Source organism: Helianthus annuus, chromosome 9 (assembly GCF_002127325.2).
Source record: "Helianthus annuus cultivar XRQ/B chromosome 9, HanXRQr2.0-SUNRISE, whole genome shotgun sequence".
Lineage (NCBI taxonomy): Eukaryota > Viridiplantae > Streptophyta > Magnoliopsida > Asterales > Asteraceae > Helianthus > Helianthus annuus.
In genome coordinates this window covers 66,165,974-66,178,151 of record NC_035441.2, presented here as the reverse complement: position 1 = coordinate 66,178,151, position 12,178 = coordinate 66,165,974, and the positions used below count along the sequence as shown (strand labels likewise).

Here is a 12,178-nt window from a genome sequence, read left to right as displayed (position 1 = left end):
TTGCACAGACACATGTTGCAAACATGATATCTGGTCTAGATGCAGTTAGGTACAATAAAGACCTAATCATGCTTCTATATAAGGTCTCATCAACCAAATCATCTTTTTCTTCAGACATGACCAATTTATTGGTTGCAATGGGTGTACTACATGGTTTACAATCATCCATATCAAATTTCTTTAAAAGTTCCTTGGCATATTTGCCTTGATGGATAAAAGTACCATTTTGCAGCTGCCTTACTTGGAGACCAAGAAAACACTGGAGTTCACCCATTGCACTCATTTCAAACTCAGCTGTCATGAGTTGCTTGAACTCTTCACACATTTTATTACATGTGCTTCCAAAAATGATGTCATCCACATAAATTTGGACAATCATCAAATCCTTCCCTCTCCATTTTAAAAACAGTGTTTTATCAATCCTGCCTCTGGTGAAACCAATGGAAAGTAAAAAGGTGGACAGAGTTTCATACCAGGCCCTTGGTGTTTGTTTCAAGCCATACAAAGCTTTATTTAGCTTGTAGACATGATTTGGATTAAATGGATCCTCAAAACCTAGAGGTTGACAAACATAAACCTCCTCTTGAATCTTACCATAGAGGAATGCACATTTGATATCCATTTGATACACCTTGATGTTGTGGTTGACAGCAAAGGCTAGAAAGAGTCTGATAGCTTTAAGTCTTGCTACAGGGGCAAATGTTTCATCATAGTCAATGCCCTCTTCCTGTCTGTAACCTTGAACCACAAGCCTGGCTTTATTCTTGACAACAATACCCCGTTCATCAGTTTTATTTTTGAAGACCCATTTTGTGCCAATAGGGCTCACACCTTTTGGCAATGGAACAAGCTCCCATACTTGTTGTCTTCTAAATTGTTGGAGCACCTCTTGCATGGCTTCTACCCAACTGTTGTCTTTCAGTGCCTCTTGGTACTTTACTGGCTAATGGAGTGATAGAAAACCTGCAAAAAGACAAATGTTTTTGGATTGCTTTCTTGTGAGCACCCCTTCATTGATGTTGCCAATGATTTGAAGGCTGCAGATGTGTATCATCTGAGCTAACCACTGCTGGTGACTTTGATGACCTAGTAGTGGCTTCAAAAGGTGGTGGCATACGAGGTAAAGGTGTGGACACCTACTGACTTTGATCCACTATTTGAGGACTTTTGTCAGTACTGTTTGATGATGTGGAAGCAGTGGTTAGTGGGCTACTTTGGTCAACAACTGTTGAGGTAGCAGTGGTTGAGCTTTAACAGCTGTTTTGGACATCTGCTGCTCTTCCCATTGTGGCAGACTTTTGTTGAGGAATGATGATCTCATACCCATAGTCTGGTGATGAATTTTCTGAATCTGCAAGCATGGTCCTGGCAGCCTCAATCAATGTTCTGTTCTTCCTTTCAACAACCCCATTCTGCTCTGGTGTTCTAGGGATGCTGTACTGCCTTACAATCCCTTTCTTCACACAGAAGGCATCCAACTCCTTATTTTTGAATTTTGTGCCATTGTCACTCCTGAAGACTTTTACTAGAAGGTCAAATTGCTTTTCAACCTGTGTCACAAAGTCTTGCAAAATGCCTGCAGTCTCATCTTTTGAGTGTAAAAAGAAGGTCCATGTAAACCTAGAGAAGTTATCAACAATAATGTTACGCCCTAATTCGTATTTGTCAAAAGTCGCAGCGGAAACACGTACCATAAAATTTCTTTCACTATAAATACCTCAACTTATTTAAGATTTAACTTTAACACAGTTCTTTCTCATAAATCCGTCATCCTCTTATTTACTAGTTAAAAACATAGCTTATGTTTACTACATTATGTACATCAACGTTTCCGTACAATCTCTCTAGTGACTCGATCTTCGATCTCCAATCCTTGGATATCCTCATGACTGGTACTACCTGCGCTCACCACATAAAATTTCACATCATTAGTACGCGTTATAAACATACAAGGTTTGTTCACGTTTACTTCTCGTTTCGTTAACTCTTTACATCCCAGCTTTCCCATCCTGATCATATGATCTGTAGTGAGACTTCTTTGGTATTCCTGCGTTACACTTCATTCACCAAGCATGCAACTATTACCGTTAGTACTCAATTTCATTAGATGCATGCGTACATACCTTTCATACAAACTGATACATACCTTTACGGTCACAAATAGCAACTGTCCTACATACGTACCTGCATACATACGTACGTACCTACGTACGTGCATACCTAATTACATCCATTCCTACCTACATACATACATACCTACATTCATACATACATACATACATACATACATACATACATGCATACATATATACATACATACATACATACTTATTACATGCCTTCACACAAACCTACATACGTGCATACCTTCGTGTATGGATCCCCTCGTGAGCCCATATTCATCTAAACGCATACATACGTTCTACCTACCTACACACCAACATACATACATTTAAACGCAAAAGACATTCATACGTATATACCTTTCTTACATCTTTACATCCACGCATATGCTTATGCCTATCTTTATGCATACGTACATGCACCTCTACATACATACATACCCTTCCTACATCGTTACGTACATGCATACACTCGTACATATCTTTATACATGCATACATACACATCTACATACGTACATACTTTAACAAACACGTACTAGATCACGCGTACCTCTTACATAATCATACATCACTAACATGGGTCTTAGACTTAGCTTTATAGCCCATAAACATCTAAGGAACCATCAAAATCATGTTTGGAAAGTCCACCGTAGTCCACGGATATCAAACCGAAGCCCACGGTACATAAATTAACTTAAATAACAAGATTTCAGCTTTTGGGACTTGGGAAGGCCGTCGCCGACGCCCCTAGGGCCGTCGGCGACGGGCCTTGCATTTACCCGTAGCCCAAAAACCCGTAGACAGGTAATTAACCCGTCAGCACAAAAACTGGTTTTCTAGAGCCCGTCGGCGACGCCCCCATGCCCGTCGGCGACGCCCTCTAGATTTTGCATTTTTCTGCAGCTCCGTTTCGTCGTCCGTACGCACTAAAACGCGCATAACTTTTGAACCGTTTACCCGTTTAACCTCCCGTTTCTTCCTACATGCTTGTAAATTCATATTCTATCATATGAACTTAAAATCCCACATCCGGATTAAGGAAATTCTTATCTTACGCTCTATTGACTTATTGTCATTTCCTAATTATTTGACCCGTTATGGGTATTTGCGCATTAATTGATCTAAGACTAGCAAAACCATACTTTCCACTTCCATACTTGTCCAAAACATTACACTAATCGTATAACTTGTTTCTAAACCACTTATTAAAATCGTTTACCCAAAATACCCATCAAGGGCATTTTGGTCAACTTAATCCCATCCTTTACGACATAAGACTACGACACATATTTGACCTCAACCATCATGTTTAATTAATCAAAACGCCATATCACCTAACCGAACATAAGAAGTGATTACAGAATCACTTACCTTATACGTCCGTGCTCGTATCCGATTCCTCGCCTTTTCTTGACCCGTTATCCTTTCATGCTTGAGTCCGTCACGACGTGATTCCTATACTTTCATTTCATCGAAACCACGCTCATATTAGCATACTCATTTGTACATGTAACAATCATATCATTCGCATAATTCATACTTAACTTTCCATAGTCATTACTATCAAACATTAAAACATCTAATCAACTTCATATCCTTTCCAACACACATAATTCATCGGGTAATCCAAATTAACACATATTTACCTATTCTTACCAACAACGATTTTCGCTAACATGCATACGACATAATTTGTCAACCACGATATTTAATATCTTCGAAATCCAAATTCATTATCACACATAACACATAATTAATGCCCACATACTCATATCTTCATAACGCTACATTTGACAACCATGTCTTATAAAAATCAAATTAGCATAATCCTAGCATCATCCTTGGTTAGTGAGGTTATATGCTATGTATATTTAGTACATGTTCACTTTTAACCGTAATTAAAGGACTAGTAGACCACATAGCAACCTCACCCGTTCAAACACAATGTACAAGCTCCTAATGCATAAATTTGACCAACATATACCTTCAACCCGAATTCATGTACGAATTCCATCTAAGGCACATTTTTCAAGTTAGTAAACTACTACTTTCATAACAATCGCTTTTTATACATATAAACTTACAACTTGCATACAATTTCACTTTCTAACTTCATCTAGCAATTTCATCGAACACTTGGCGTGCGCACTAACATTTAAGCACATTGTACAAACAATTTAAGCATATTCTCCCCACATTCACCTCATGAATCCTTTTATTCAAACAAGATCACATTTTCAACTTCATCATATTACTATCAAAACCTAATACGTAACACATGCATCAACATAATCAAAATAATCCATATACACATGCTCATCATAATCATTATCATACTCATAAACATGGGTTTCATTCTAAATCACTAGATAACTAAAATTTAACCAAGATTCAGCTTAAACATGATAACATAGCAAGATTTCATCCTGATTTAGATCAAACCCACGAATTTAACAAAACCCACTCCTTGGTTGTTCATCAAAACTGAAAATTAAGACTTACCTTGGCTAGAACTTGCTTAGATAATCACTATTTCGACTCATGCAAGTTCGAATTCAGCCCAATTCGCATCCAATTTCGTTGATTAGGGTTCATGAGGGGTTTCCCCCTTTCTTTCTCTTCTCTGATCGAACACACACACCCCCAGGTGTGTGTGTTTGGGGGTTTTTATTTTTGTTTTATATTTAGACTTTCCCTTTATTCAAAAACCACCCCTCATGTTTGTTACTTGCTCATTATTTAACTCAATTTCATAACCTATTTGTTTTAACCAAGTTTTTAACTAGGTTTAATAACCTAGTTATTCCATTCCTTTCTTTTAAACGTGATAACATACTAATAGCTAACGAACTCGAGTTTTTGGGGTGTTACAAGTCTATCCCCCTTAAATGAGGTTTCGTCCCCGAAACCTTTCTCATTCAAACTAGACCAATTATACTCTTACCCCTTTCAGGTTGTTCATTCACTATACTTACTACAACCTAAGCGCATTCGGGACCTTTGCAAAGGTTTTATTCATGCATGAACGTAATTGTACACATCGTTCATATGCCCTCATATTAAGTAAGTTACTTTCATAATTATACTTATGTCCGACTCTTCTCCAGAGCTCTTATTAGTGTCTTTTACTTTATAATACTAGCCCTTAACACATAGCATTACTACGTTTCTTTCATCGAATTTATTCCAATTGTTTATAATTATAAATTGTACAAATCTAAGTACGCGGCTTGTTTCTAACTCCCTATTTAAGCATATCACATTCATATATTTGCTAATCAAAATAAATCAATTTACTTTATACTACTCATTCATCATGTGCCATCTTTCATTTTGTTCAAATGAACATGGCCAACAAGCCGAGCATCAGGGTTAGCATTTCTTAATGATACTTCCTTTCTCACTTCCATTTATACATACACCTATCATGTTTGACTTCTTCTTAACAAATCTATACTTCCCATGCCATACTTCCACGTAACCTTCTCATTTCCTTGACCGACTAGTAATAGTTCATCGTCCCTATATATTCAAACCTATATTAATGCTTACTTATAAAGGCATTCATTACATCCTTTTATGTTTTAAATCCGTCCCACGGATTTAAACGTAACATTCATACCCTTCATTCCTTCTATGTTTGAATCCATCTAGCGGTTTCAAACATGTCATTCTTACCTTTTCTTTCTTACATGTGTTTAACAAAAACTTAAAGTTTTACCTACCTTCAGCAACAAGGTTTTAAGGTTAGTCATCTTAGTTGTCGAATCATAATTACTTCATTTTAGTTCTATTCATATAGGAGCTTTCTTCTTTCTTACACATTCAACTACCCAAGTAAATGGGGTTCGGCATAAACGCTCTCAATGAGAGTTAAGCATACACATTCGACTACCCAAATAATTGGATTTCGGCATAAACACTCTCAACGAGAGTTAAGCATAGATATTCCACTACCCAAATAACTGGGTTTGGCATAAGCACTCTCAACGAGAGTTAAGCATACACATTCCACTACCCAAATAACTGGGTTTGGCATAAACACTCTCAACGAGAGTTAAGCATACACATTCCACTACCCAAATAACTGGGTTTGGCATAAACACTCTCAACGAGAGTTAAGCATACACATTCCACTACCCAAATACCTGGGTTTGGCATAAACACTCTTAACGAGAGTTAAGCATACACATTCCACTACTCAAATAACTGGGTTTGGCATAAACACTCTCAACGAGAGTTAAGCATACACATTCCACTACCCAAATAACTGGGTTTGGCATAAACACTCTCAACGAGAGTTAAGCATACACATTCCACTACCCAAATAACTGGGTCTTTCGCTTTTAATCATAACTTCTTCTTTCAATCCGTATAACGGATTAAGCTTCTAGCATTCATTAGAGCATTCAAAATCACCCGTTTAAAAACGGATGGTAGCTTATTCTTATTCGACTCGTTCGCTAGAACCGGTCGACTCGCATAACTTTTCATAACCTTCGTTAGCATAACCAAATCCGCAATGGATTTGCTTTTTTGCATTCGCTACAACATAGCGCCCACCTGCTACCCAGTTCTACCGGACATACCTGCAATAATTGCCACGGTCTCACGAACGTCATATGCTTCTTGCGTACTGGCCAGGTGCGCAATTCACACACTAATTTCGTGCCTTCGTGTAATCATCGCCTTATGCCCGAGAAATGGGTTTCAGTTTCGTGCATATTTCTAAAACTTCCCCAAGACCACATCATTGTCTTTCGTTTAATAATTACCCTCCCAAGGAGACCCCTTCCTTTTTCTTTTGACATCGATACTCATACATGTTAGTAGTGTGTACCTGGGGTTAATTTGCCTATTTGCACCTTTGCCCGCCTTAGCGTTCATCCTATTATGCATTCACGGATCATCCTCTTCAAACTCTTAAGCTTACCTTGCACATAACATACTATTAGTTTCCTTCAAATACGTAATCTAATACATACTTACATTTGCTTTTGCATTTAGGCCTCGATCGAGTCTTGGATTGTACGGGTTCTTGATTACGAGAGCACACCGGTTTGAGTTCAAGCATTTACTTTCTATTACTTGATTCTCTCAAACCAGGGCTCTGATACCAACTTGTTACGCCCTAATTCGTATTTGTCAAAAGTCGCAGCGGAAACACGTACCATAAAATTTCTTTCACTATAAATACCTCAACTTATTTAAGATTTAACTTTAACACAGTTCTTTCTCATAAATCCGTCATCCTCTTATTTACTAGTTAAAAACATAGCTTATGTTTACTACATTATGTACATCAACGTTTCCGTACAATCTCTCTAGTGACTCGATCTTCGATCTCCAATCCTTGGATATCCTCATGACTGGTACTACCTGCGCTCACCACATAAAATTTCACATCATTAGTACGCGTTATAAACATACAAGGTTTGTTCACGTTTACTTCTCGTTTCGTTAACTCTTTACATCCCAGCTTTCCCATCCTGATCATATGATCTGTAGTGAGACTTCTTTGGTATTCCTGCGTTACACTTCATTCACCAAGCATGCAACTATTACCGTTAGTACTCAATTTCATTAGATGCATGCGTACATACCTTTCATACAAACTGATACATACCTTTACGGTCACAAATAGCAACTGTCCTACATACGTACCTGCATACATACGTACGTACCTACGTACGTGCATACCTAATTACATCCATTCCTACCTACATACATACATACCTACATTCATACATACATACATACATACATACATACATACATACATACATGCATACATATATACATACATACATACATACTTATTACATGCCTTCACACAAACCTACATACGTGCATACCTTCGTGTATGGATCCCCTCGTGAGCCCATATTCATCTAAACGCATACATACGTTCTACCTACCTACACACCAACATACATACATTTAAACGCAAAAGACATTCATACGTATATACCTTTCTTACATCTTTACATCCACGCATATGCTTATGCCTATCTTTATGCATACGTACATGCACCTCTACATACATACATACCCTTCCTACATCGTTACGTACATGCATACACTCGTACATATCTTTATACATGCATACATACACATCTACATACGTACATACTTTAACAAACACGTACTAGATCACGCGTACCTCTTACATAATCATACATCACTAACATGGGTCTTAGACTTAGCTTTATAGCCCATAAACATCTAAGGAACCATCAAAATCATGTTTGGAAAGTCCACCGTAGTCCACGGATATCAAACCGAAGCCCACGGTACATAAATTAACTTAAATAACAAGATTTCAGCTTTTGGGACTTGGGAAGGCCGTCGCCGACGCCCCTAGGGCCGTCGGCGACGGGCCTTGCATTTACCCGTAGCCCAAAAACCCGTAGACAGGTAATTAACCCGTCAGCACAAAAACTGGTTTTCTAGAGCCCGTCGGCGACGCCCCCATGCCCGTCGGCGACGCCCTCTAGATTTTGCATTTTTCTTCAGCTCCGTTTCGTCGTCCGTACGCACTAAAACGCGCATAACTTTTGAACCGTTTACCCGTTTAACCTCCCGTTTCTTCCTACATGCTTGTAAATTCATATTCTATCATATGAACTTAAAATCCCACATCCGGATTAAGGAAATTCTTATCTTACGCTCTATTGACTTATTGTCATTTCCTAATTATTTGACCCGTTATGGGTATTTGCGCATTAATTGATCTAAGACTAGCAAAACCATACTTTCCACTTCCATACTTGTCCAAAACATTACACTAATCGTATAACTTGTTTCTAAACCACTTATTAAAATCGTTTACCCAAAATACCCATCAAGGGCATTTTGGTCAACTTAATCCCATCCTTTACGACATAAGACTACGACACATATTTGACCTCAACCATCATGTTTAATTAATCAAAACGCCATATCACCTAACCGAACATAAGAAGTGATTACAGAATCACTTACCTTATACGTCCGTGCTCGTATCCGATTCCTCGCCTTTTCTTGACCCGTTATCCTTTCATGCTTGAGTCCGTCACGACGTGATTACTATACTTTCATTTCATCGAAACCACGCTCATATTAGCATACTCATTTGTACATGTAACAATCATATCATTCGCATAATTCATACTTAACTTTCCATAGTCATTACTATCAAACACTAAAACATCTAATCAACTTCATATCGTTTCCAACACACATAATTCATCGGGTAATCCAAATTAACACATATTTACCTATTCTTACCAACAACGATTTTCGCTAACATGCATACGACATAATTTGTCAACCACGATATTTAATATCTTCGAAATCCAAATTCATTATCACACATAACACATAATTAATGCCTACATACTCATATCTTCATAACGCTACATTTGACAACCATGTCTTATAAAAATCAAATTAGCATAATCCTAGCATCATCCTTGGTTAGTGAGGTTATATGCTATGTATATTTAGTACATGTTCACTTTTAACCGTAATTAAGGGACTAGTAGACCACATAGCAACCTCACCCGTTCAAACACAATGTACAAGCTCCTAATGCATAAATTTGACCAACATATACCTTCAACCCGAATTCATGTACGAATTCCATCTAAGGCACATTTTTCAAGTTAGTAAACTACTACTTTCATAACAATCGCTTTTTATACATATAAACTTACAACTTGCATACAATTTCACTTTCTAACTTCATCTAGCAATTTCATCGAACACTTGGCGTGCGCACTAACATTTAAGCACATTGTACAAACAATTTAAGCATATTCTCCCCACATTCACCTCATGAATCCTTTTATTCAAACAAGATCACATTTTCAACTTCATCATATTACTGTCAAAACCTAATACGTAACACATGCATCAACATAATCAAAATAATCCATATACACATGCTCATCATAATCATTATCATACTCATAAACATGGGTTTCATTCTAAATCACTAGATAACTAAAATTTAACCAAGATTCAGCTTAAACATGATAACATAGCAAGATTTCATCCTGATTTAGATCAAACCCACGAATTTAACAAAACCCACTCCTTGGTTGTTCATCAAAACTGAAAATTAAGACTTACCTTGGCTAGAACTTGCTTAGATAATCACTATTTCGACTCATGCAAGTTCGAATTCAGCCCAATTCGCATCCAATTTCGTTGATTAGGGTTCATGAGGGGTTTCCCCCTTTCTTTCTCTTCTCTGATCGAACACACATACCCCCAGGTGTGTGTGTTTGGGGGTTTTTATTTTTGTTTTATATTTAGACTTTCCCTTTATTCAAAAACCACCCCTCATGTTTGTTACTTGCTCATTATTTAACTCAATTTCATAACCTATTTGTTTTAACCAAGTTTTTAACTAGGTTTAATAACCTAGTTATTCCATTCCTTTCTTTTAAACGTGATAACATACTAATAGCTAACGAACTCGAGTTTTTGGGGTGTTACAAATAACCAAACAATATCTCTTCTTTTTGAAACTCATGACTTGCACTGGGCCAAACAAATCCATGTGCAGCATTTGCAAACACTCGGTTGTTTTGGACTCTTCAATGGGCTTGAAAGAGCTTTTATGTTGTTTTCCTTTTAAACAAGAAACACAACGCTCATGACATGAAAACATTTTTTGTGGTAAGCCTCTCACAAGGCCATTTTTTGAGATTTCAGTGATGGTTTTGAGATTAGTATGCCCCAGTCTTCTGTGCCAAAGTTCTGTCTCTTTGTTAGAGGCAGCTGAGAACAGACAAGCATCAGCTCTGGGGCATTCTTTTGACATGTCAACAACATAAACATTGCCACTTCTTTGAGCAACAAGTTTAGTTGTGCCTTTTTTTATTATTGCTTCAATCTTATTAACCATTTCTGGTCCAACAATCCTACAACAATCCTTAGTGAAAAATGAGCCAATCCCTTTATCACTCATTTGAGACACACTCGGGAGGTTGAATTTTAGATTGTCTATAAGATTGACATTTTCAAATTTTACATTTCCAGACTTTACTGTACCAGACCCCAGAACTTTTCCTTTACTATTATTACCAAAGGATATATCACCCCCTCCATGAATTTTGAAATCTTGAAGAAGGGCTTTACATCCTGTCATGTGTCTGGAGCCTCCTATCTAAGCATGCAGAAGCTCCATGCACATGAAGTAAAAGGATTAGTTCATAAAGGTCTCCAAAGCCAACAGGGCTTTGGATGGGGTCTCAACAGTGTCTGGGATGGATGCTGATGTATGGACAGTGGTTAGCACAAGGGTTTGAACATTTTTGAGAATGTTTTTCTCTAACCACTATTGGGGATCTTGGCCCATCATCTGTTGATAACCAAAAGGATGCATGTTCACTCTTGGTTTATAGGGCTTTTTGTAAGCCTCATAAACGTGTGGAATGCTTTGGTATGATGCTTTGTCCTTGCCTTTTCTGAAATGATTGGCTGGAGGTGCATCAGTCACCTGTACATCCCTTTGAACAGATGTTTGGTTCAGCTGTTTTGTGACAGCAGTTTGGACAGGGACGAACCAGTGGTTGTTTCTTGGTGAATTTAACAGATGATGCTGATGAACTTAAGGATGTTTTTGCAGTGTATTCTCTCTTCTTCTCATCAAAGTTTTTGAGATACACACATTCCTTAGTTTTGTGGTTACTTTTACCACAGATGGTGCAGCTTTCAGCAGGATTAATGACATTTGTTTTGTTTAGATCATGTGCTTTTAGATGAAAACAATCTTTTGTTAGATGATTCCTCTTTTCACAAAAATCACAAAACAGATTTTTAATCTTTTCTCTTTACTTCCTTTTCTCAGATTCCTTTGCAACAGAGTTTTGAACCTCTGTTGGGATATCTTTGATAGGAATGACCCTTGCTTTTGGAGCTTTTACACCATCAGTGGTTGTGAAATCCATTGGTTTGAAATTTTCCAGGATGTCACACTCATCAGACCTTGTGGGTTTAAATTGGTATTTCTCAATCTCCTCAAAAGTTGAAGATCCCACAGACCTTTCCAGAGTAATTTTG

The 12,178-nt window shown here is 37.6% G+C and overlaps 2 long non-coding RNA genes across 2 annotated transcripts; both read right to left on the bottom strand.

Moving 5' to 3' along the window:
- Positions 1 to 1,688: 1,688 nt before the first annotated feature.
- Positions 1,689 to 3,759, bottom strand: LOC118481870. Its single transcript, XR_004866178.1, has 2 exons — positions 3,497 to 3,759; positions 1,689 to 1,899 (listed from the first exon to the last, which is right to left on the bottom strand). It is a non-coding gene; the product is annotated as an uncharacterized LOC118481870 (long non-coding RNA).
- A 3,534-nt stretch (positions 3,760 to 7,293) lies between these two features.
- On the bottom strand, positions 7,294 to 9,192 carry LOC118481869. Its single transcript, XR_004866177.1, has 2 exons — positions 9,110 to 9,192; positions 7,294 to 7,504 (listed from the first exon to the last, which is right to left on the bottom strand). It is a non-coding gene; the product is annotated as an uncharacterized LOC118481869 (long non-coding RNA).
- Positions 9,193 to 12,178: the final 2,986 nt, after the last annotated feature.